The sequence below is a fragment of the Malaclemys terrapin genome, chromosome 5 (genome assembly GCF_027887155.1).
Source record: "Malaclemys terrapin pileata isolate rMalTer1 chromosome 5, rMalTer1.hap1, whole genome shotgun sequence".
Lineage (NCBI taxonomy): Eukaryota > Metazoa > Chordata > Testudines > Emydidae > Malaclemys > Malaclemys terrapin.
Genome location: NC_071509.1, coordinates 52,057,182 through 52,083,718, shown reverse-complemented (window position 1 = coordinate 52,083,718; position 26,537 = coordinate 52,057,182). Strand labels below are relative to the sequence as shown.

At 43.4% G+C, this 26,537-nt stretch overlaps 1 protein-coding gene across 3 annotated transcripts in view; it reads left to right on the top strand.

Annotated features, from left to right (window-relative positions):
• LNX1 (ligand of numb-protein X 1) overlaps window positions 1–26,537 on the top strand; it is a 159,924-nt gene that overhangs the window by 30,885 nt on the left and 102,502 nt on the right. For 2 of the 3 annotated variants that reach the window (XM_054029105.1, XM_054029103.1), the window contains exons 1-2: window positions 20,439–20,527; window positions 26,254–26,367. The gene's annotated coding sequence lies outside the window, so the exon portion shown is untranslated. Of the gene's footprint in view, window positions 1–20,438; window positions 20,528–26,253; window positions 26,368–26,537 lie in introns of those variants that run through there. The other variant, XM_054029104.1, reaches the window with a different exon arrangement.

Sequence of the window (26,537 nt, the reverse complement as noted above, 5' to 3'; positions counted from 1 at the left end):
GTTCAGTTGTCAAGTTTCGTCTCTAGAAAGCATGTTACGATTTTGCTTTACATGTAACCATATGTTTCCAATATTCTTACTCGCTATTACTTGAATCTTTATTCTTTGATGATAATTCTTGTTTTGCCTGTAAATATAGCTAAGTGCTGTGGGGTTAAACAAAGTGCTGGTCCTGAGTTGACTCTTACAAGCTTTGGGAACAGGAGACCTGGTAACTCTGTGACCATTCAGTGATTAAGGGGCTGGACGCTGCAGGGAATGCTCTGAGAACTCAGAGGTTGGTGTGTGCCTATCACTACCTGCACACAGAGAGTCAGGCCTGTTGAAGCCTGGAAGGCAGTGCTTGTGCTGCCAGAAGCTAGTGGTTTCAGGGAGCTGATCCACAGCAGGCACAGACGAGACCCTTTCACACTAAGGGCAGATGGTGGTGAGGTGCCTCACACCCCTGGGAACTCCTGGGGAGCGTCACAACCACGATAGCAGCTATTCAGTGACATATATGTGCTGGTTACTCCTTTTAGGCCTCATGAATGTAGAATCTCTACTTTACACTGTCATGTGTCACAATTAAAAATATTTGGCACTTTCAACAGGAGAAGTTGCGTGTTCATAGAAGCATAGCGTTAGAAGGGACCACAAGGGTCATCTAGTCTCTCCCCCTGCCAAGATGCAAAACTATGTCCAAACCATCCAAGACAGATGGCTCTCTAGCCTCCTTTTGAAAACTTCCAGTGAAGGAGCTTCCACAACCTCCCAAGGCAGTCTGATACATTGTCCTACTGTTCTTATAGTTAGGAAGTTTTTCCTGAGATTTAATCAAATCATTGCAGGAGGCAAAATTGGGAAGGTGGGGGAGTGGGGGAAGCCTCTTCCTCATACTCCCTCTGACCCCCACCAATCTATGCAAATAAGCAGCAGGACAGGAACATTCCACTGTGTATAGGAGTGCCCTAGGAAGCAAGCCTTCCTAATGTGTCTGTACATGAGCTATTCTGAGGGAGACATGGACAGCTAGTGTTATGCTGCTGTCAACAACTAGTGCTAGTTGGCAGACAGAGGGGATGACTGTTGCTCAAGCTGAGAGGTACAGCAGCAGGCACAGGACAGTCCAGTGCTGTAGACCTTCTGATAGAATCTTGCCCTGGGCAGTGCACATACCAAGGCTCTCCCCCTCTCTTCTCTGGTAGCATGCACCCTTTGCATGTCAGCTGTGTTCTGAGGGGACAACCAAGTTCAAAGCTTTTTTTCTTTCTTTCAAAATGTCTCCTCCTGTATGTGGAAACCAATAAACACATGTAGACAAGGAACTATAGAGTGCATGAAACTACTTGAATGGACCATTAGTCTCTGTAGGTAAAGAATTAGGTTCAGGTATCAAAACACCTGCTTTGTTTTTTTTTGTTTTGTTTTGTTTTTTAGGATACCACATGTATGTAGGCATGTAACTACTTGCAGATAGTGTTAGTAAATACCAAGCAGCACAGGCTGAGGCAGGTATTATTTTAGCATTTTAACCATCCCTCCCATCTTCAGTGAAGAAAATAAATTAGTTTATTTTATTCTGAATCCTGTAATCTGGTTCTAAAAATTGGCATCTGGGTATAAAGATAACTTATGACTTGTGAGCTTTCTTAGCAGGCTGCCACAGACCACCTTAGCACAGAGAGAAATCCAAAAGGTTGCAGAAGATGGCTCCTTCTACAAGACAGTGTTTTGGAAGAATATGAAAAGCAAGTTTTTTGACTGGTTGACTTGCAAAACTCTCTCTCCATTCCAGGCTATTTGAAAGGTTCAGTCTTCTGCTTGCATTTCTACTTGTCCCCTAAGGGATGCCCATTCGGTTTCTGCTGGGAAAGATGGATGGTTCTGGCCCTCCATCAGTCACTTAAAGACTGAACAAACAAGCAGAATCAATAGCCTCTTTCATGCATTTTATCTCTTAAGGACCAAGACCACTCTTTGCAACCTCTCCTATTTCTGTTTCCCCATCCACCTCCTGTCTTCATAAATATGACAAATGGCACTACGCTATACAAACTAGTCTGCCACAGTAGAGACATCTGTAGCACTGAATAGCCTTTGCAGAAATACCACTTGAGGGAATAGCTCTTCTTGTTATGAGAGGTTTCATTTTCAAGCCCTTGGAGGGGAACCATGCTCCCTTTGACACTATTTCTGTATAGTTTGTCAGGGATTTTGTGGAAGAATGTTGTGTGTGATCTAGTGGGTTGTCAAAATGAAGACAGATGGCAGTGGATTAACTATAATAAACACCATAACTTTATTGTCCTTGAGTTCTCTACTTAACTCTAACTAGAGCAGTTTTCTCTTGTCTACCCTCTCATCTGTCACATGCCACCTGATGATCTAGCAAGGAATTGCAGCATGTTGTAGGAGAAATGCAACTTAAAGGAAAAATTAATAGTCTTATGTTTATTGCATGGACATCTTAATAGGAAGCTATATGCTTATGTAATCCACATACCTCCTGGGTGTGATGTTCTGTCCCCTCTAGTGGCACTGAGACCACTTAGCTACGAGTGGAGACGATTCATTAATATCTAAGTGTCATATGGCTTTTAGCTCATGCAGTAGAGGCTCGTGTATTTACCTCCAGAGGTACCAGGTTTGATCCCACCCGCTGATGACCGGGATCTATTGGTGTTACTCTTCCTTACCTTTTCCATCCTTTGATCATTAAGAATTTATTTGCTACATATTGATTCTGCAAAACAATTAGTTCATAAAGTTTGTATATCCTATATGGTCTGCTTTCTTGATTCAGAAATATAAAAGTAATTAGGAAGGATGTGAATTTTACCTTGTGAGACTTACATAGCCTTTTCTGGACCTTTCATTAAAAGAAAAGAGACAACTGAATTTGCTCCACAGCTGGAAAATTTAACATTGTCCTCCCAGTGTTTCTTTTCCTGGATGTATCTTTTGTTACATGCAGGCTGTTTAGCATTTACACAGCTAACAGAGAGCTTCTCATTAGGACTGTGTAGTGTTACTGCTTTTGTATCTCAGACTTAGAGTTCAGTGGGATTTAGTCCCATTCTGTGAAGGCATACCCACGATTTTGCATTGTGGTTGTCCCCTTCAGATCACATGATTCCTGCTAATCATATCTCTAATACCTACCATATAATTTACTGCATCTAACCATTCACTGTAAACTCAGTTCAAACCAACAAGACCTGAGCCTCAACAAATCTGCATTTCTCCATGTAGATCAACAAATGTCAATTCCAATTTTGTCACAACGTTTTTGAGCCTGAAAAAAAGTTCAGACAAAAACCTACTGGTTCAATAATAGAGTGCCAGTTACAAACTAGGGAAGTTCTGCCATGGACCTTTGGCATAGCTCAATTTCTAATCCTGTCTTCTGAGATCTTGCCAATAACTGTAAAAGCTTGATTTAAAGTGATCTGCTACATTCCATAATTATAAGGAGTTTCACTATTCCCCTTTGCCAAGCCATCGGTCTCTCCATATTCAAGTCCTTCCCTACGACTCACTTCTTCCATGATACTTTCAAGATGTGAACAAACAAAGACAAACAAAAGTTTGTATAACACAAAGTTTCTCTGTGTTTCCTTGTACAATCCTATCTTTTCTATTTTGTTTCTTAGCTTGTTAACTCTTGGCTGCATAGGCTTTTTGTGTCTTGTACAGCACTGAACAGATTGTCTGTGCTTAAATAAATGCTGGGATTTTGGAATTAGACAAATTCAGAATCTAAACTTTTATATTCCATGTTACTTTTGCTATTGCATTAGATCAGGGGTCTCAAACACGCAGCCCGCGGGCCACATACAGCCCACGGAGTTATTTCCTGCAGCCCGCCATAGGCGCCGACTCCATCGGCAGCCAAGCTCCCCTCACCCCCGACCCCCCTGAGCATGCCGTGTCCCCGCTCCTCCGCCTAGCTCCCAGTGCTTCCCATAGGGTGACCAGACGTCCCGATTTTATCGGGACTGTCCCGATATTTCCTTGTTTGTCCCGCATCCCGACCGATGTGCGGTTGGGACACTGGATAAACAAGGAAATGCCCCGGAGCCTGGAGCCCGGAAGTGCTCGCACCCCCCCCCCCCCCGCCCCGACTCCGCCCCCTCCTCCCCCGATTGGATCCCTCCCCGAATCCCCGCCTCTTCCCCGGGCTCACCATTCCCCCTCCCTCCGCAAGCGCTGGAGGGAGGCCCGGGAGACTCAGAGGGAGCGCGGGGCCGGGGTGAGTAAGAGTCCAGCCTGGTCCCGAGCAGGCAGGACTCAGTTGGGTGGTTGGGAGAGTAGGGGGCGGCCCGTGGGGCCAGGCGGCGGCTGTTGTTGCCCCCCCAGGCAGCGAGACTCGGGAGCAGCCGCTGCTGCAGCTCCCACTGCCGCGGGGGGAGGAAGCGGCCATGGCGCTCCGCGGCTGCGGCGCCTCCGAACCCCCTGAACCGGGGCCTGCTGCAGGGACCCAGCAGCGCGCACGCTGCGCCCAGCCCCTGGCCAGTCGCGTCTGGGCTGCTGCCCAGCTGGTGCTATCCCGCGGCGGCCCCGGGCGGAGGCATCGGCAGCCCAGCCCCGTTCGTTCCCCTGCGGGACCCGAGCGGGACAGGGGGGCTGGGGCCTGCTGCCCCCGCTCCAGGGCCGCCGCAGGATTGCACCAGCTGGGCAGCAGCCCAGACGCAACTGGCCAGGGGCTGGGCTCAGCGTGCGCGCTGCTGGGTCCCCGCAGCAGGCCCCGGCTCGTGGCGTTCGGGGGCGCCAGAGCCGCAGCCGCCAAGCGCCATGGCCGTTTCCTCCCCCGCAGCAGTGGGAGCTGCAGCAGCGGCTGCTCCCGAGTCCCGCTGGCCGGGGGTGAGAACAGCCGTCGCCTGGCCCCGCGGGCCGCCCCCCTCCTCACCCTACCGCCCGACTGAGTCCTGCCTGCTCGGGAACAGGCCGGACTCTTATTCACCCCGGCCCCGCGCTCCCTCTGAGTCTCCCGGGCCTCCCTCCAGAGGCTTGCGGAGGAAGGGTTTTTTTTTTTTGGCCCCGCCCCCCACCACGCCCCCCCCGCGTCACACCCCTCTCCCCCCACGTCCCGATATTTGTGTTGGGTGATCTGGTCACCCTAGCTTCCCACCACCAAACAGCTATTTGGCAGCGCTTAGGACTTTCCAGGAAGGAGGGGGGAGGAGCGGGGATGCGGCACGCTCAGGGGAGGAGGGGGAGAAGAGGCGGGACCAGGGCAGGGATTTGAGGAAGGGATTGGAATAGGGGCAGGGAGGAGGCGGAGTTGGGGCGGGGCCTCATGGAAGGGGTGGAGTGGGGGCAGAGCGAGGGGCTTTTGTATCTTTGTATGAAAAGGTTTCAGTGATACGGCCCTCAGGCCAAAGTACTAGTCCTCATGTGGCCCTTGTGGTGATTTGAGTTTGAGATCCCTGCATTAGATCATATTGTGCTATGGAATATTGATACATATTATGCAAATCACTATCACAAAGGGCAATAACTTGTGATTATTTTTGTCGGGACCAGATATAATTGAGCAGTTCCACACCTGGACTTCTCGTCTGCAGTTTATTGGGTAACATTACTTTTTTTTTCCTTCTAGTTCTTCAAGAAGTGTTCAGGGTATGGCAGGGAATCCCTTCAAAGATTTCTGAATTCTAGTACACAGGATATAACCTATCCATTTCCAGCAATATGTTGGTGGCCTAGAGGGAATAGCCCAACACTGATTATAAGTATACCACCACATTTCTTGTACTAGGAAGGTACAAATTAACTATACTTAAGAATTCCACCAATGTGCTCAAAGTCGGTTTTAAGTAGTTAACATACTAATGATACATTTTTCATTAGGCAAAAGTAGCTCTGCTGTGTTTGGTGTGTTTTTTCTTTTTTCTCAGAAGTATTTTTCATTTACAGTGTGAGCCTCTCCCCTTCAAATCCTTCCCGTTTTCCTTTACTGTATCCTGTTTTAATATTCCCTTTGGAAGGTCTTTTATAGAGTATTTTTATACAGATTCTGAAAACTTCCTTCCTGGTGTTTGGATCCTCCCTTCAGATGTCAAAAACAAAGATAATGGTCCATTGCTAAACTTTTTGGGAGGGGAGGGAGTTTGCAGTCTCCACACACTTGACAAGTCAACATATTTTGTGTGGTGTGAGGGACCTAGTGTATTCCAACAGTAGTTCACTGTTAGCTATTACAAGGAGGCGGCATTGAAATTCAAGGCAAGCATTGAAAATTGTCAGTATTTTCTGATCCATGTCCCCAAATGAAAAGCAAACAGAGCTTTTATATTATCAGGAGCATTGTGAATATGACACAATGTCTGAATGTAAATGGCAATTTCCCTTGTAATACATTAATGTAAAGTTATTCTGTCAGCAGTAGAACACATTTCTATAGTCAGTTAAATGATTGCTACTGCTGAAAACTTTGATAGTTAAAAGTAAGGTATGTTCTTTAAATACACAGGAAGAGTTGTGCTCTGATCACAAACACATGAGTTAGTTAGCAGGGGAAGTGTAGGTGTAAGATTAATGCATCGGCCTTAAACTTCTGGAGACCTCCGTTCATCTCCTGTCTTGGGTTATGTATAAAAACTAGTTTGGGAGTCTTAGTACTAGTTTCTCTTTGTGGGTATTGCAAAACTCAAGATATTTCTTTCTCTGCTCCAGAGAAGCCTAAGACTACGAGAGCAAAATTGTGTGTTGCAGGCCAGGACTGAGGTTCATTGGCAGAGCTGTGTAAAGAAATTTACATGTCACATACGTGGTTTAAGTGCCTTCCTTTTACCATTTGTAATGTATTTATAAAATGCTCATATCACATTCTTAAGGTGCACATATGTCACTGATCTAAGCCCACGCATTAAATTATATCAGAATTAGCACAATTCATCAGCAGAATTCATCAAGCACAGAAGACCTCAAACAAAGATCTGAATGTTTTTTAATTTTTTTAATCGTCATTAAGTCTAATTTACTTAAAGCCTTTTTGATGTGTTAGAGCTTGTTCATGGTGAGCTGAGCTCTAATGGGAATGGTGTCCCTAGCCTTTGTTTGCAAGAAACTGGAAACAGGGGATGAATCACTTGATGATTATCTGTTCTGTTCATTCCCTCTGGGGCACCTGGCATTGGCCACTGTTGGAAGACAGGATACTGGGCTAGATGGACCCTTGGTCTGACCCAGTATGGCCGTTCTTATGTTGCCTGAAGGAGAAGAATCTTGGGCTGATCGTCACAAATTCATTTGTAAATGGATTAAGTTAAATAATGTGCACACAGGACCATTAATGCCTGCAGACAAAGTGTTCACTCTTCTTTACAAACTCCTCCTGCCTCAGACCTGACAAACTCACTGCACCTAATACATCACTTCTGGTATTTATCCATGAAGGGTAGCATGTGAGGTCTCTACTGAAAGCTTGTAATTTACGGATGCTCACAATCATTGCAAGATGTGTGTATGAGAAATATTTAAGGAATAATGTAACTGTATTGAAAATTATGCCCTTATGGGTTTGTAGTAAAAGTGAATGGGCTCAGTGATGGCCCATTCAAGAAGTTGAGAGTGTCACCCCTTCCTGGCTTGCCAATTACATAATGTATTGCTCAACTGTCCGCCATTGCAACAACCACAGAAAAGCCAATGGAAAATCATTGAAGACAAACTGTAAGCATCAGAAACCGTTGGAGGTAAAAAGGAACATTGTAATAGACAGGGGATCACCTGTCTGCCAAGAAACACAAAAGACTGATTCAGTATATCACAGGATGGAGAAAGATGTTTTGCATCCATTTGCTGAGGAGACATCTTGCTGAGCAGGGGTGTTTCCCTCTTTTAGGTTTTGTGTTGGTGTCTTTCAACTAGCTTTCCACTCACTATAGTTTTCTACAATAGACAAGGCCTGAATTTGTAAAGGAAAAGATTTAAACAAAAAAAAAAAAAAATTAGGCCTTTGCTAGACAGCATAAAGAAACAAAAGGAGGCACAAGTCCTCAGGCAAAAGCATTACCAAACAGATAGGCCTTGTACTATGCAGTGTAGGTCAGCAAACCAAGGGCTTTTTTCTTTTTACCTTTGGGTTTGGAGGTAGGTCTTTTAGCACTTATTCATCTGAGCTTTTGGGGTTTATCTGAACCAAACTGAGAAGTATTTATAGGTTCACCTAATACAGTTTTCTAACTTGCAATGGATATTGTTAAAAGAAGAGCCGTTTTTGTATATATATCTTCAGGCTTTTAGTTTTTCCCGTATACACTGTACTCCTCATGCACAAATGAACAGCCAGAGCAAACTTTTAATTTGCATAGAAATGGTGCTCTGCTTAGCTATGCGTTACTTGAATTTACTTAGCAAAACAAAAGTTAATTGAAAGATATGTACCCCCTAGGTTTTCTGAAGTAGCTAGGCTAGCAACGTTGACTGCTTCAGTGGCCAAGCATCCTACTTGAAATGGACTTGACAACTGAACAAAATCTGTGTGTATTGGAAACATTCTATCTATTTAGAAGGAAATGATGCTTCTAAGAGGATGATGTTTAATGAAAGGTCAATAGGTATCTCGGGTTATTGTTCGTCCTTCCTGCCCCTACCTATCTTATATCCATAGGTAGCGATGTTTGTTTTTTTCCATGTTTAAACTACGACTGAAGTGGGGAAAAGGGAAGACTCTTCTTCCCAAGAAAAGGACACCACAGTGTGTGTGGTCAAAAAGAGACCAGTTCAGCTGTTGCATGGCACGCTGCTTTCAAGCACGGTTTGAAATAGGTAAGTGACATACTGTAAATGAGCTTAGGTTGAAGAATCTTTCAGTGAACTCCCCCTCCCTGCCTTACTACTTACTCAAGCCAAGTTCCCATTATTATTATATCTTTGCTTAGAGCCTCAAATCAGCTAGGTGCAGTACAGAGCACATAGCAAAGAGAGTCTCCCAAAGATCTGACAATCTCCATTGAAATTGATGGAAATGTTGCCTCAGTGAAAACTGTAGAATAAGGCCCCGAGTGAGCATTTTTCCTTTGAGTTTCTACAAGCTGACTTTGTACAACATTCCTAGCCTGCCGCTAATAACTTTCCTACCCACACTCTCTGCTTGAGCTTCACATCTGTCCACAGCCTTGATCCTGCAAACAAATGCATCAGTGCAGACCCTTGCACTTGCATGAAGTACCATTGGCTTAATCAGGATGCCATTAGGGTGTAACACTCTACACTGACACATCTCTTTGAAGTATTGAGGATTTATTTTGCCAGTTCTGGACCACAAAATCCTAACTTGAATTTGTACCTTTGAAAACTCCTCATTTGTGTATGGGGCTTAACATGCTACAGACCCTGGCCACAGCTGGGGCAAATGCTGCTGGATGTTTTTATGTTTGAAATGGGAGTCGATCAAAGAAATAGTGTTGCTGTATCCAGTATTGTATGCTGGGAGTAGTAGTCTGATTTAAGAAAAAACAACAGAAGCAGCAAATATAAGTGGGTGCATGTCACAGCTGGGTCAGGGGCTGCTGCAAGTGCTTCTGGAGCTACAATATTGTTGTCTTAATAAGAAACCTTGTTGGATTTCACTCTTTTGGTGTCTCTCTCCACTACCATGCCACAACTAGGGAACTTCTAATGTGCACCAGCAGGGTCCACACAGCCAGGGAGTGAGTGGCAGGCTAGTCATAGACTTTAAGGTCAGAAGGGACCATTATGATCATCTGGTCTGACCCCCTGCATGATGCAGGCCACAAAGCCGTCCCTACCCTTTCCCTTGACTCTGCTGTTGAAGTCCCCAAATCCTGTGGCTTAGAGACTTCAATTGGCAGAGAATCCTCCTGCTAGCGATCCCTGCCCCATGCTGCGGAGGAAGACGAAAAACCTCCAGGGCCTCTGCCAATCTACCCTGGAGGAAAATTCCTTCCCGACCCCAAATATGGCGATCAGTAAAACCCCGAGCATGTAGACAAGAGTCTCCAGCCTGACCCTTGTTAGCCATTATACTATTTACCTGCCATGGCACGGTATTCCTTTGACTAAAATCATGTTTTTCCATTAAACCATTCCCTCCATAAACTTATCTAGCTTAATCTTAAACCCAGACAGGTCCTTCGCCCCCACCGTTTCCCTCGGAAGGCTGTTCCAATATTTCACCCCTCTGACGGTCAGAAACCTTAGTCTAATTTCAAGCCTGAACTTCCCCACGGCCAGTTTATATCCATTCGTTCTCGTGTCCACATTAGTACTGAGCTGGAATAATTCCTCTCCCTCCCTGGTATTTATCCCTCTGATATATTTAAAGAGAGCAATCATATCCCTAGTGCGCTGTAGCTTTACACCCTGGGTTGCTAGGCACTAACTCTCCATATTAGACAATTCCTAGAGAAAACTGCCTTGTCATCTTAGAGAAGTGGGTAGCACAGTGGTGTCAATGATACCTGTGTAATAGTCATGCGCACTGAGATAGCGGCCATTTCTGCTCCCGGGATGGGCTTCAGAAGACTTGGTGGTATTATATGTGGTATGTACAGATGGGCAAATTACCTATAGGTAACAGATACTGTCACAGATGAGTACAAGAGCTTGTTGTCTCACATAATAGCAGTCCATTTCTTCTTGTTGTGTGAAATGTAATTGTGTCTCTTCAGAGACATTTCAACAATATTTTTTGGCTAGGTGTGGAGCTGAATACCGTGGCTTTATATTAGAAATCTGTAGACAGTGGTTCTTTAAAGCTGTCATTAAGCCTGACTGCATGATGTAAATAGAATTGTTACACTGACATTTAGAATTTTACTTGTTGAATTAATGTACAAAGCCACCTGCAAAAACAGAATGTTCCTATGTAAAAGAAGAACGCAATGCCATTATTTAAGCTGTAGTGCAAATAAAATATTCCATCCAGTTTGTGTCAGCATCCCACATGTCAACAAAAAATATCCTCAGTGTTTGTTCTTTGCGCCAAAAACAATATAGGGCTAAATTCTCTGTGGACTTATAACACATGCAATACTACTGAAGTTAATGGGATTGTAGCAGAGGGCAGAAATTTTCGTTTTGCATGACTGCGAGGTTGGAGAAAAGCTTTAGCCTCCGTGAGGGCATTAAACTAACAACGCAGGGGGCGTTGCTAAGGAGGCATATGTGATACAAACTCAAGCACACCAGGGCAGGAACAAATTGAATAGATGTGGCAAGGAATGTGAAGAGAAGAATTTTTTCAGTTGCTTAAATACCACTGCTAGGAGCCAGGGAACAAGGAAGAGGAATTGGAAATTCTTATTTCTGAGAAGAAACTGGATACAATTGGCATTGTGGAAATCTGGTGGGACCCTTCCCATGACTGGAATGTTAAAAACACTGATTATATTCATTGGCCAGATTGAGAGTGCGAGTGACTCTACAGCCCTTCAGTGAGAGTACTCACTTGGGAGACTCGGGTTCCTGTCCCTGCTCCAATGAATATTTCAGTATTTCATACAAAGTGCAACAGCTTAAACAGGAGAGATGGAAAGAGAGAGACCCACCCACCCCCAGAATGCCCCATAGCCTAGGGATTAGGGCACTCAGCTGGGAAGTGGGAGACTCAAGTTCAGGTCCCTCCTGATTCAGAGCAGGGTGGGGATTTGAACCTAGATATCACACATCCTGGGTGAGTGCGCTGACCCCTGGGCTACAGAGTGACAGCAGCAGTGTTTTGTGTGAGACCCAGTCCGGTAGGTGTGCACTTCAGTGATCTCTGAGAATGCCCATCAGATTGGACACCACAGGCAAGAAAGGTAGAGGAACACCTAGTTTGTGAATCCCACCAGGGCTTACCCATGAGGTGCTGAGCTGCTCAGTGCTGTCAGGACTTAGGTGGCTTTGCACATGTCTGCTAGCCAAATTTAGACACCTAAGGGAGTGAACCAGTAGGTGCCTAGGGAACGTAGGGAGCTGCTGAGAGATGGTTTTGTGAATGCCAGTGACATCAAAATGTTAGATTTAGGTACCTAAAGTGGCAGTTTGGTGCCAAAGTCCCCCTTGTAAATATCTAGCCCAAGGAATGCAGGCCATACCCATAGAATGGGGACTGTATCCTGGAAAGCAATGATGCTGAAAGGGATTTAGGGGGTCTTAGTGATCAAGCAACTGAACATGAGTTCCAGTGTGATTTCTGTGGCAAAAAGGGCTAACTCGTTCTATGAATGTATAAACAGGGAAGTAGTAAGCAGGAGTAGGGAAGTGAGTGTACCACTGTATATGGCATTGGTAAGCCCAGTGCAAGAATACTGTATCGCGTGCTGGTGTCCATGCTTTAAAAAGGGTGTTGAAAAATTGGAGAAGGTGCAGAAAAGAGCCACACACATGATTTGAGAGTGGAGAAAATGCTTTACAGTGAGAGACTGAGTTCAGACCATTTAGTTTAAAAGAAGATTGGGAGGAGATTCTATTACAGTGTGTAAGTACCTTTACATGGAGCAAATACCAGGTAGTAAGGGGCTCTTTAGTCTACCACAATAAGGCATTACAAAAACCAATGATTAGAAGCAGAAACCCGACAAATTCAGATGAGGCACATTTTTTTTAACCGTGAGGATGATTAACCATTGGAATAAACTACCTAGGGAAGTGGTGAATTCTCTGTCTTTGGGTGCATTTTTGGAAGATATGTTTTAGTCAAATACCAGTTATTGGGCTCAGTAGAGGCATAACCGAGTAAAATTGAATGGCCTGTGATACATAGGAGGTCAGACTAGATGATTGGATGTTTCCTTCTGGCCTATGAATCTATGAAATTGGTTCTAAAAATAAAACAATGTAAAAGTTAATCTGAGGATAGCTTGTGTATCTGATGCATGTCTGTATGTGATAATTTGAACAAATGGTTGTGACAGATCCTAGCTAGCATCCTTTACTGGCCTCCCACTAGGACTGCTGGGACGAGAATCCAAGCCCCTGTACTCTAGATTCCCAGGGTGTTTCAAGCCCCTGGAACCTGAACCAAGTCCAGCTATTGCCCCAGTCTCAGGGTTCCTAGGCATGCTGTCATGGTGCAGATCTTCTGTCTGGCACACTCCCTGACCCTCAGATTTTGGGACCTGCTGTCCTAGCCCCTCTGGGCACAATGCTGATCCTTCAGACTCCCCAATATTCAAACACACCTCTCCCCCAGATCTCCACCCCTGAGTGATGCAGTTAAACCAACCTAACCCCTAGTGTAGACAGAACTATGTCAACAGAGCTACCGCCTCTCACGGAGGTGGAGTACCTATGCCAATGGAAGAACTCCTCCATCAACAGAGGTAGTGACTTCAATGAAGCACTACAGTGGTGCAGCTGCAGCATTTTAAATATAGACCTGCCCTAACTCTTTGTTGTGAAGCAGTCAGCACACTCACACATTGCCCAGTCTAACATCTTTATGCTCTTTTATCCTTAATCGTGTAAAGCACAGGAGAGCAATAGATCATACAAAACAATACGACGGCATAATTGCAATGTCCCTCGCTAGCTCATCCTTCCATTAGGAGACCTTGGGCATTGGCCTGCTAAACCTAGGGTTGTGAGTTCAATCCTTGAGGGGGCCATTTAGGGATCTGGGGCAAATCTCTGTCTGGGAATTGGTCCTGCTTTGAGCAGGGGGTTGGACTAGATGACCTCCTTCCAACCCTGATATTCTATGATTCTATGATTATCTGTGTGCCTGCAGGCAGTCAGAGTCCTCTACCTCCTTTCCTCTCTGTCCCTGCAACAGCCTCTTTCATCTTAATATGGTGCAAAATGGGGATCCTCTCCTTCTTTTCTTCTCCTCCTGGTAATTTTCCATTACTTCCAGCCCACCCCCCTTCAGACAAGAGGAGGGAGTGTCTTCTCCCAGCTACAGCAAACCCATTGTCCCAAGCTATTTACTTTGAATATGATCAGTCATTGAGTGCTGATGACTCACCATTGTCTTTGGCCTGGCAAAAACACAACACAGCCCTGCTGCTAACTCAGAGTAGATCCACATACATGTAGGCTTTCCATGACACAGTAACTTCATGATACGATTTCATAAAATCATCTACAATTCAGAAGTGGTACAGACAAGACCTGCAAATTGTCACAATGTTGTAGTAGACAAGTGTTATTTATAATTATAAAGACAGAGGGACCACTGTGATCATCCAGTCTGACCTGTAAGCAGGGCCGCCCAAAGGATTCAGGGGGCCTGGGGCAAAGCAATTTCGGGCCTGGGGCAAATTTCCCCACGTGCCCCGCCCCGGGCAGCCCTGCCTGTAAATGAAGCAAAGAGGTGTACCAGTGCCTGGGACCCTTTAGATTTTCAGTCAAACGTTCTCCCAACTGAGCTACTGTGGCATCTGCTAAGCTATGGGATCTTTACCCAAGTTAAACAATTCTGCCTTTTTACATATAATCAATAGGAAGAAGATGGCTTCTTGGTTAAAGCTTAGGAGTGACCATCACAAGCTCTATCTAGATCTTACTTCTGCCACAGACTACCTATATAATTGTGACCAAGTCACTTCACGTCAGTGCCTCAACTTCTCCATCTGTAAGATGGGAACAGTATTTGTTTCCTTACCTCGCTGGGAAACTGTAAAGCAAAATTCATTAATGTTGAAGTGCTTTGAGATCTTTGGGAGGTGTTATGTAAGTGCAAAGTATTATTGTGGGGGGGGAAAGTTAATTTGAAAATTGCAGCAGTGCATGGGAGATTTCTAGTGCATCAAAGAACTTTCATCTCCATGAATGCATTCCCTTCATTTTGGTTAGAAATCCACTCTGAACTTTGAGGAGATAGATATAATTGTCATAGGATTGGTTATGTAACAAGCTTTTCAATTTAACTAATGAATGTGCTGAAAGAAGAGATTAATCCTTTAACTTAACTTTTCTCCTGAGAAGTTTCAGAGTAACAGCCGTGTTAGTCTGTATCCACAAAAAGAAGAACAGGAGTACTTGTGGCACCTTAGAGACTAACAAATTTATTAGAGCATAAGCTTTCGTGGACTACAGCCCACTTCTTCGGATGCATATAGAATGGAACATATATTGAGGAGCTTGATTATCAAGCTTGATTATCACTTCAAAAGTTTTTTTTCTCTTAATTAATTGGCCTCTCAGAGTTGGTAAGACAACTCCCACCTGTTTATGCTCTCTGTATGTGTGTATATATATCTCCTCAATATATGTTCCATTCTATATACATCCGAAGAAGTGGGCTGTAGTCCACGAAAGCTTATGCTCTAATAAATTTGTTAGTCTCTAAGGTGCCACAAGTACTCCTGTTCTTCTTTTTCTCCTGAGAGATAACATATAGAACATGTTATTTGTAGTATCCTCATCTCATAGGAGCCAAAGAGAATTTGTAATTTTATTAGGTGCCCACTGAACATAGGGTGACTATATGTCCCATTTTGGCTGCGACAGTCCCCTTTTTAAACTCTGCCCCAGACATCCCAACTTTTTGGGCAAAACTGGGTATTTGTCCCGTTTGTTCTTGCCAACTGATCATCATTTGGCAGAGCCGTCCTGTCCATAGGACAGATCGGGGCAACTGCCCCGGGCCCTGCACTTTGGGGGGCTCCGCACTTTGATACATAGAGTCCAGGGCAGCCTGGGGGGTTAGCGGGGAGCCTGGTGCCAGCAGCAGTGAGCGACCTGGCCCCAGCCCACCCTGCCAGCTCCTTGCATTGCTCGGGGGAGGAGGTAGAAGCTGGAAAGAGTTGGGGAGGGGGGTTGGGAGAAGGGGTGGAATGAGAGCAGGGCCTGGGGCAGAGGGAGGGGGCTGCAGGTTGAGGCAGGGGTTTGGGGTGTTGGAGGGGGTACGGGCTCTGGGGTAGAGCTGGTGATGAGGGGCTTGGAGTGCAGGAGGGGGCTCCAGGCTGGGGGTGGGCCGAGGGATTAGGAGTGTGGGAGGGGGCTGTGGGTTGAGGCAGGGGATTGGGGTAGGGAAGGGAGTGAGGGATCTGGGCTGGGGGTGCTGGCTCTAGGATGGGGCCAGGGATGAGGGGCTTGGGGGTTATGCGAGAGTCCATAGTAAACTCCCTTTCCAATGTGGTACAATCCACCAGAAGACTATATTTCCAGGTTTTGTAATCTGATTTTAAATGTTCATTCCCCAAAGGGAATGGGATGGGTGGGGAAGAATAGAAACAAAGACAATGGCTTTAAACCTAAAGCAGTTACTAAATTGAATGGTTAGGGGCCATTTCCCTTAACTTTGCCCTTCCAAACTCAATGGGTCAAATTCAGACCTGGCATGCGTGGAAGCAACTCCATTGAAAGCACTTATGCCCAGATCTGAATCTGGCCCACTGGTTGCTTTAGGGCTGAATATGGGTATAATCAGAGCCAGATTAAGGTAATCTGGAGATCTAGGCACATCATGAGACAGCATTTCACAGTGGCTCTGCCCCAGCAGTCCAGCACTACTTGGAGTGGCTGGCTGGGACAGCAACATGGGGCCTCACTTCTTTCCCCCAGGAGCAGCAGCAATAGCAGGGGTCTCTTCCCTTCAGGAGTAGCAGAAGTGCTCTCACCCCTGGCATGGCAGGGGTGGCAGCTGGGTCCCCCCCAGCACTCATTTCAGCAGCAGCCAAGGTATGTCTGCACAGGTGGGTGGAAGGCCAGGCCTGCTGCACTCTTTCCCTTCTGTCCCTCACAGAGTCCTCTGCTGTGGTGATGCAGGCTCCTCACTAAGCAGTGTGTTAACCTATTGAGAGGAATGGGGAAGTTCACCCCCTCTGAGTTATTGTTCCAGCCTGTCCTCAGACCCAGACAGATGTCTCTGCGTGGGTTACACTTGGGTCACATTTTCAATGCTTTTTAGTTTTTAATGAACGTTTAGATTCTGATCTAATCACATGACTCCAGGAACTGGGGCCCTAACTGCAGGCCTTTAGTATCCCTGCCTTAATGCGGCCTTCGGTGTGTAAATGAAGGCAAATTTTGGTACTCAGGAAAATTCATCCCGAGGGTTGGACTTGCAGATGGCATCCAACATCGCAGAAGAGCAGAGAAGGGGACTGCAGAAGTGATTATTCAAGGTACTCTGCATCTTCTGCATATTGCACAGCTTGGCTCCATGCCATCTCCACATAGCCCAGCATGCAGAGTTTTATTGGGATTGGTGTAGCTACTGGCTCCAAAGTTAGATATCTACTGGCCACAAATCCTCTGTTGGAAGGACTAAAACGGGCTGTAATAGAGACCATCAGCAAGCTGCACAGATGACCACAGACTGATGTCAATTCTGGCCATAGCCTCCATAGAGTTCCCTGCAGAAAGTTCTGGTATGTGTGAGGAAGGTCAACTTCACCCTTTGGGAGAAACTTCAGTTGAGGCTGCATGGACAGTATGTTTATAAAAAAAAGACTAATACTCTTATCAGAGCTCCACACAGATGGCACCTATAACATTTTGATTATTATAATTTTCAGTAATTTAACTCTACTAATCTACTCATTTGTACTATACTGAGCCCACAGCATGTGCCAATGAATACATTAGAAGCTGAAGTAACTTAACTGAAGAAAATGAATAACTGAATAAGCCCAGTATGACAGAATGTACACTATGCTGTCCTGTTGTAAATATTTTCAGCAGTTTGGAAGGATAAAATGCCTTCAATTAGAAAGGTCTCTCATTAAAATCAGATGGGATATACCAGTATTTGTTGTGGTGTTCAGTAAATTGAGGCAAACTGTACAATGTGTTATAATTAAAGACCACAAACTGTAATGAAACATTTATTTTGGTTTTGCATACCACAAGTAAACTTCTAAATCATGAAGTACAATTTCATTAACTGGTGCATCTCCAGCTTTAGACCTTCCAGTCTTTGTTCTCATTCCAGTGGGGTAGAATGAATCCCAACTGGAAAATATTCCCACTTTTTATTTTATGGTTTTGTGAAGAAAATCTAAAACTGCCTCAAACCATTCAAAAGAACCAGCTGAATGGGTCTGTTAATTGTGCAGCACCAGGCATTAGTTCAAAGAAGCATCATCTAGTGTACTCAACCTGGGTTGATAAGAGGCAGATTTAACATAGGACCTCACATAAAGAGACACTTCACCATCCCTATGACCCCGATTCTACAAAGCACTCAAGCATGTGCTTAATTCTCATGGAAATCAAAGCATGTGTTTAAGTCCCATTGCTGAATATGGATGGACGTAAGCACTTGCTCACAGTTAAGCATGTGTAGCTTAAATACTATTTTAAAACTCATTGTATATAATGATGACATTTCATTAGTAATGATTTAGTTTAAGTTTTATATTGATTCACTGCAATTCAGTTTTTAGTATATTTTGAAGGATAAACAAAACAACTTATAGCATGAATCAAAGGATATAAGCAAAGATTCATTAGCCACATACATCTGCATTCATGACTGCTGATTTTTTTCTTTTGTTTTAAACATGAAATAGGATTGCTGCAGATTTGGTGTTTTCTAATGAGTGCATCTTCAGAGCTGGCCTTCCTTTCTTTGAAAATAATGTTTGAACTGAATAATGCTTCCTTTCTTAGTGGAAAATTTATCATTATGGTAACTGAAGGCACTGTATTTTAGTGATTCATGTAATCACTAGATTAGTTTTCCTCCAATGAAAATATTCTTTCAGACAAAAAAGATGCCTTTGTTGTTACTGTAAACATTCCTGCTCAGTCACTTTATTGCAATACTGTATACCTGTATGGCTTTTTATCTCTTAGGTGTTTATGGCCAGGTACTTTCTTCTTTTATTCTTGTCTATAAAAGGTAAGATTTTTGTAATGTTTAGCTTGCCTGTTTTAAAATAGTCAAACCTGAAATCAAGATTATGGAATATGACCTTAATTTTTAAAAGGCTAGTCATTCTAGTACTGATTCTTCAGCTGCTGACTCATAAGAAATTGACTTTTTTTAAATAAACGTGGGTTTTGGATTTTTTTTTTTTTTTTGCATGGCTCTAAACTGAGCTATTTAAACCACTCTACTTGCAGGCTAAAATTGGTCAGTAGCATCTGACCGAATATGCTACGTTCTGAGTAGATAACATTTTTTTTAGTTTGAAGTATGAATTTAAAAGTAAAGAGATTTTTTTAAAAACTTTAATATACAAAAATAACTTACAACTATCATATTTTAGGGAAGGTGCTGTGATGGACTTACAAAAAGGAATATATAAATTTTAATTGTGTTTTTGCTTTACAAAAAGAGTGTTCTAAATAATATTTAGCACTTCCATAGTACTTTTCATCTGTAGCTATTGAAAAAACACTAGAAGGATTAAAAAACAGTAAATATAGATAGATAAACTGAGACAGTTAGGATAAAGGAGACCTGCAAGACGGAGGGATGGGGCAGAGGAGGGAGTAGAATAAGCGGTGGTCTTTTTTGCTGCTGTATGTTATATAAAAAAGGCTTGAAAGGTCTCTCTTTTTTTTAACAAGGCTTCTTTTTCATATTAAAAATATTCTAGGCCTGAAACTCTGTGATCATTGGAAAATTAGTGAAATGGTGACATATCTCAAGAGCCAAGAAAGTGAAAGTTGAACAATTGAGGTGGAAAGTGATTTCTGGTTAAACTGTTTTTAAAAGTCTTGTTTTAATTGTTTTTGCTAACACCTATACAATTCCAATGACTAACTAACGTTCTGGATAAAGGAATCTTTTTTTAAAATTCAGCATCTTTGTCTTTTCAGTGAAGGTGTTAGATCTTACAATAAACATTCTCTGATTCCTCCCAGAGGTCCTTTAGCATAAGCAAGGAAAACCAAACCTGATATTTTGACTGCTTTAAAAATAAAGTCAATCAGAAAAAATTGCTCAGGCCTCATTTATGCACCATAAAGAAGCAAAAAAGGGATAAGTGATATTTAAGTGATTTGCCTGGGGTCCCAGCAAGTCAATGGCAGAACCAGGAATAGAACCTAGGATCCATGAAGCCAGAGTCTGCGGTTAGAGACCTAGATCTGTGTTCAAAGTCCATCTTCTTAAAAAACAAATGAAGCTTAAATTTCAAAAGTTCTAAAGCAGATTAGGGTTATTCAGTCTTTTCTAGCTGCCTCTTCCTCCTTCAGGGGAAAACAACCACAAACCTTTGTCTTGAACCAGTCCTCAGGTTTTCATCCAGCTCTTTAAACCTGTACTAAATGTTGATAAGCTGCAAGAGAAAAGACATACTAAGGAAAAGCATAAAAGCAAATGGAATTTATGTGTATGTTAAAAATAAAAGTAAAAACTGCAAATGATTTTCGTTACCTGAGAAGTCTGAACATGCAGGTGTGTGCAGCCTACTTTCCTCTGTGCTAAGTAACCAGTAGGGTGTGGTTTGCTGAAGCTTTAAATCACTTAGGAGTATGCAGTGAAGCTTGTCTTTTCTACCTTTTGTGATGTCATGCATTTCCTTGTGTGGTACAACCAATAAGAGTTTTCTTCCTACAGAGATCAGACTGAAAGGTAAAACACTGTTGTTCGGCAGACATCTGCCAAAGTTCATTAATTTACACCTGCCGGAATCTAGCAGCGACATACAATTCTGTATATGAATCAAAGACAAAGTAAGACAGAAAGGTGAGTTTAAACCATTTTGTTCTGACTTTTATTCTTCAGTTGGCCATACATTTGTCTAAAAAACAAATGTGAAAGGAACTGATCATGTGAACAAAACACTGTACTTTTTTAGAGGAAAAGACTATTTAAGGGTTGATTAGTATCTCAGCTTTTATAATTATGAAGTGACACTCTAACATGGCCGCAGCAGTGAGTTTTTACTACTTCATATACATAGGGTTCAGTCTCTCCATAACCTAATACACTGATCATTTTCATACTCCAGAAGAGAAGACTTGTAACTTTTTTGCAGTGTAACAGTATTTCTTCCTAACTGCTTTTAAAATACTAATCTAGCTGATAAGGATAGTGGCAACTTTCATCTACTAAATCTGTTTGCTAGTTTTGTTTTATTTTATATTGTATTTTTCTAAGTAAACTTTCATCTGTGGTAAAGTATGTTAAAATCAAAATGATATCCCTTCAGATCAGAACATTGAACTACATTTGAAAAGAGAGACTATTTAATTCAATTTGTGTTAATTTGCTTTTGGCACAGATTGTCTTTCACTAGCTTAATCTTGCAGTCACATTTCAACTTAAAGCAACTAAATTTTTTAATAATATACCTGCAGACTATGACCTTGATCCTTTAGACCGTTACATTTATGAATAATTTATGCATATGTTAATAGTCCCATTAACTTCTATGGGTCATCTGACCTATGTAAAATTAAGCTTGTGCAAAAGTTCACAGGACTGGACCCTGTATTGGCACATAGATGCTAAGGCCCAAATTTCAGCAAAATATTTAAGTATGTACTTAAGTCCATCCCATCCCTGCAAAGCACTTACGCACATGTAGTCAAAGGGACTTTATCAGGTGCTGAAGTTAAGCAGGTACTTAAGTGTTTTGCTGGGCTGGGAGGATGGACTGCTGAATTGAGGTCTTGTATACCTAGCTCAGAAATATCATAAATAGAATATACAGAACACAGTTGTGGTAATTCACACTTTTCTTTTATTGGCAAGCAAATTGGTAACAAATTGTTCAGCCAGCAATAAAAAGAGCAAGACTGGCCTTAAAAGTTCTCATGGGGGAGCTACATCAGGTGATTGATTTTTATTTATGTATTTACACCGAACTGCATTGTGGAATCCTATGTAAAAATTGAGGGCCTGGTTTTTCCCTAGGATCTATTTGAATTTGCTCAGTCAGATTTCTGCAGTACAATACCAATAGCAAGGCAGTTGTTCCAGTGAAATAAAAACAGCACTTTATGTTATCTGCTATTGTTAGAACAACAAAAGCACTAATCTATAAATGGAATGCTAGGATTCACCATTGGGTTATATAAGGCATTTGAAAAGATGCTTTCTTTGAGGAGTTCTACAGTAAATACTCTAATCCACTTCTTTCCTGAGATGAAATTAGAAAATTCTTCTTAAGGAAGTAATCTGTTAGTAATTTACTATCCTGTACTCTTCCACCCAAAAACTAAGAGCGTATATTTTCCAAAAATATAAATTGAAACAAGCTGTCTGTTAGCCTTCTCTTGCCACCTGAAAATATTTCTGCCGCTGCTGTCAATTCCTTTTACTCGCTTGGGACCCGTCTTGTTCTCGGTTCCACTAACATTAGTGCTATTTAGAGGATTGTTCTTTGCCTGTGTGTTTGGGCGTTCACTGCTGCAGTGCTTTATTGTAGCACTGAGTTGGAAAAAGGGAGGTCCCTAACTCAATATCGTGCTTGTTTATCAAAGGAAAAAATTAAAATATCCTATGTGAGAATTCTGAAGAGTGTCCAGTATCTCCCCCAGGATAACATTTTTGTGCAAAATGCCAATAAAGCGTGCACATAGGATTAGATGATTGACAAGCTTCATTTCATTGTAGAACATTCAGTTACTGTGTTGCATGTAAAAATATCCAATAAATCAAGCAACTCTTTTTCAAGCAGGAAAGCAAACAATAAGGGGATTCTCGAAGTGAGAGCGCTATCCAAATTGTCTGTTAAAGGGATACTATCCAGACTGACCACTCCAAAACGTGACCTATTTTAATGTGGCCCCAATCCTGCAGTGTGATCTGCCTGAGCAGATCACTGTGCCCATGCACAGGTTCATTGACTTCAGTAGAACAGACTTTTTTATAGTGTAAATAAAGTCAGTTTTTTCTAATGAAAATGGCTATACACTGAAGACCTGCAGAAATTCAATATTTTCCCATGATTGAAATGCAGAAATAATTGCTTCACTGAAATTTCACCCAAAGAAATCAGGGCATGCGAAACTGTACATCTTTTTCTATTAAACTTCGGAAAACACACATTTTGATTTTTTGCACTTGTTTGGCTTAAAAAAAAAAATCGCCCGAAATCAGAATAAAATATGCGACGTGCGGATATCAAATGTGCAAATGGAAACTTTCACTTTAAATAAATCTCAGAGCAGCAACTGCACTTACATGGCTATGATGTAGCCATGGTGGCCCACAGAATGGACTTTCATCCTGCACGCTTCCTTCAGCAAGAGTCAGTATGGGAGGACTTACAATTTTGAAGGATTTAAGAAACCTGTCTTCCAACCTTGTTGACCTTATGCTCTACTTCCTTCGAGCTTGGCTCTATAACCCTTCTGTAAAAGCATACCTTCTTTTTCATGTTGGACATGACCTCACCATTGCAGGTGTCTTGTTCTCAACCTGATGCAAGAATGTAAATTGCAACAACAAATGGGTGTGCACAGGTTTGGCTGAACCAGACTCTGCATTCCCTAAATCCCTATGTCTGAATACACAATGGATGCTGCTTGGCAGGAAACTTCATGAAATGAACCCACTGCAGTTTTTCGGTACCTATGGCTGCCTCCTACAGATTTGTCATTGACTGGGAATGGTTTGGCCCAAAACACAGTGAAAGGTGGGATCTCATCCCTTCCCTAACCCATTTGCTTCAGTGATGTGAACATCAAAGCCTATGAGTACTATTTAAATACTACTGTTATAAAATACAGGTAATTGCTGCTTTTTCTTTGGAGTTCACCTTTAAGGCTGATTTTTGAGTGCAGACATTCATAACACCAAAAATGTACTACTCGGCTTCAGGACTACAGCAGTATTTTGCATTTGTACCACATCCCTGTTTCTTGTAGTTCCATTGCAATGAGGTCATCTAATTGCTCTACAGCTGCTTAGGAGGATATAGAGATATAGACTCTGAGAGGCCTTATTGGGCAGGACGGTCTGAGGTTACTGCAAATGGCTAAGCTTCATAGGAGGAAAAATAAAAATAAAAAATCCAAATAAAAAACTTTAATCCATGCAGCCATTTTCACCTGATCTTGTGGCATGTGCCCATAGAGTTATGAATTCACACTAATTGGTCTCCTCCCACCAGATTAAGTTGCACCAAATTGGTCTCCACACCCACAAAACCAGTTCCTGGAAGAAGACATTAATTCAGCCACAGTATTCACAATCTTCTTTAGCCATAAGTTACCAGCATGTCCTGGCTGATAAAATAGAACTCTATTAAGCCTCTTCATTTTGAGAAGAATGTTCCGAATGCATTAATAGTGGGCTAATAAAGCATGAATGTTAATTAGTACTGTACTTTAAAGGGTGATTTAATGGAGTTACACTTGCATGAAACAGGTGGAAAGCAGTGGTGAATCAAGTCCAGTGAGTAGTACCTGACTCAGTGGCACTATTCACAGAATAAAGTGCTCCTCAACATGAGTAAATGTGGCAGAATCTGGCCCTGAGCAAAGTTTATGTGCGTAAGTATTTTCAGGACAGAGCCTTTAGTCAGTAGCCTGCTGAATATAGGGGTTTAGAATGGAAACACTTTATGCAAAACTTAACCATAGCAATTGCTTCTACTTCCACTATGAGTGCTCTTATAGGCAAAATAGGCAATGTGCACTGTTACTGTGTTTTACAGATGAGATACACAACCCACCCTTTCTTGTTCGGTTTATCCAAGGCCTGTAGGGATTAGAGGCAGTATCAGAACTCAAGCCATGTTATTTGGGCCACTAGGCCACACTTTTGTCTCACCATTTATTCCCTTATTTTAAACGACATCTTACTTTTGACACAGTAATTAACATTCAGCCTAGCAGTAAGGTTCAGTTTTTAGAAAAATATCTAGAGGTTCATTCAAACTTCTTAAGCCATGGCTCCTGAGAGCATCTAAAGGCCTACTCCCACCCTTGTATTGACTTTTTTTTGGAGGGCCTGATCCCCCAGCATATTCAGGGGCTGCCCACTGGCCTACTTCACCCTCCTGTTTCACCCCATCCTTCCTCCTGACAGACTTAGGATTTGACCCAGTGCTCCCTGGGGTATCTCAGTCCCAGAATGCTAATGGACTGTGTAATGGGGTGACAATTCACCCTGTGGCACCTCCTGCTGGTCATCCAGGGAATTAGCTCGCCGGCCTCCAGAAGCGCCCTCTGCAGGTCGGTGTCTCGCTTGCCGCTGGTCCTGGTGTCCCTCCTGGACCCCAGTGCCCCTTCTCTTGGGGTTCTGCCCCCTGCAGTACCCCATAGTCTTGCTGGGTCTCCCCTCCCTGGGGAACCCCCAGTCCCCTATCCTCACCGCAGTCTTTGGCTACTGCCAGTCACCGTCTAGCCTCCACTCACTGGGGCAGACTGCAGTATAATTGCCACTCATCGGCAAGGAGGGTTTGGACCTGCTGCCTCTGCCTACCCTTGGGCTGCCCTCTGCAACCCCAGTACCTTTTCCAGCCTTTAGCAAGGCCAGCAGCCTGTGGGTTTTCCAAGCCAGAGCTCCCCAGCTCCTCTGGCCTTTCCCCAGCCCTGCTCCACTCTACATAGCCTGCTTAGCTCCCAACAGCTAGGCCCATCTCTCTCAACATCTTAAGAGAGACTGATTTAGCGCCAGCCTAGCAGCCCCTTTATAGAGCCAGCTGTGGCCTAATTGAGGCGTGGCCCCAGCTGAGGCTACTTCCCCAATCAGCCTAGGTTTTTCTCTCAGCCTGGGCCCTCTCCAAGGCTGCTTTTACCCCTCCAGGCAGAAGCCGGGTGACCACCCCGCTACACACTGCCAGGAGCAGCAGCAGCAGCCACATCAGGACTCAGGGGAATATTCCTGAGTCTCACTGCATTAAAACAGAGTTGAGGGCAGGCTGTTGCTTCTGTACAGTTCCCCCATGAGGATTATTTGCTGGTGGGAAGTGAGCCATCCATCTCTCCTCTGAAAATCCAGGTATGGGGTTGGGAAATAGACAGGCCGGTTCCTCCTTGAGTAACAAAAGGTTTAAGCAGAAAACCACCCGGCCTTTCTCTGCCACACTCACAGGAAATGGTTCATGTGGAGAGGAGAACTCTATCTAGGCATGTATGCTGCACTCCTCACAGTAGTGTCTGAGCACTTGGACCTGTTGGGAGGAGGAGAGCCTGTCTTGTGGAGAAGGAAGATGGATAGGATTGGGGGAATGACCAGACATCCCTGATCTCTGTCTGGAGGGAGATTGGGAGATGGGGTCATCTCTGGGGAAGTCTTATTTCCAGCTGGAGGAAATCAAAAAGTGCAGAACTTCTACCCAAACATTTCAGAATCTTGCAAATTTCAGTTGAGGTTTTAAGAATGAATGAAAGATGACTAGTGTTCGTATCATATCTGAATAAGTTTGCCCATCACTAACAATAACTACCTTTATGTTAGATGCACCTAAAGGCAATTTTTTTAGCTTCACCTCCCCATAAATTCTTTCCTTGCAGGAATGCTATCAAGCAGAAACAATCATCTATAAGACCAGCTGCTGGCTAATGAATTCAACCAATCAGCCCTCACCCTAACCTCTGAAAACTTGTCTCCACCTCGAGTTGAGTTGCGTGAGTAAAATCATTCTCTCCTTATTCAATACTAATGCCTTCTAGTGTTAAGCAATTAACTGCAGTATGCTGGAGAGCCAATCCCTGTATTTGAATTGGGAACAGAATACTATCCTGATCAGCAGAATCAGAACTGGAGCTCTCAAGTAGTGTTGAGGTACAGACGGTGA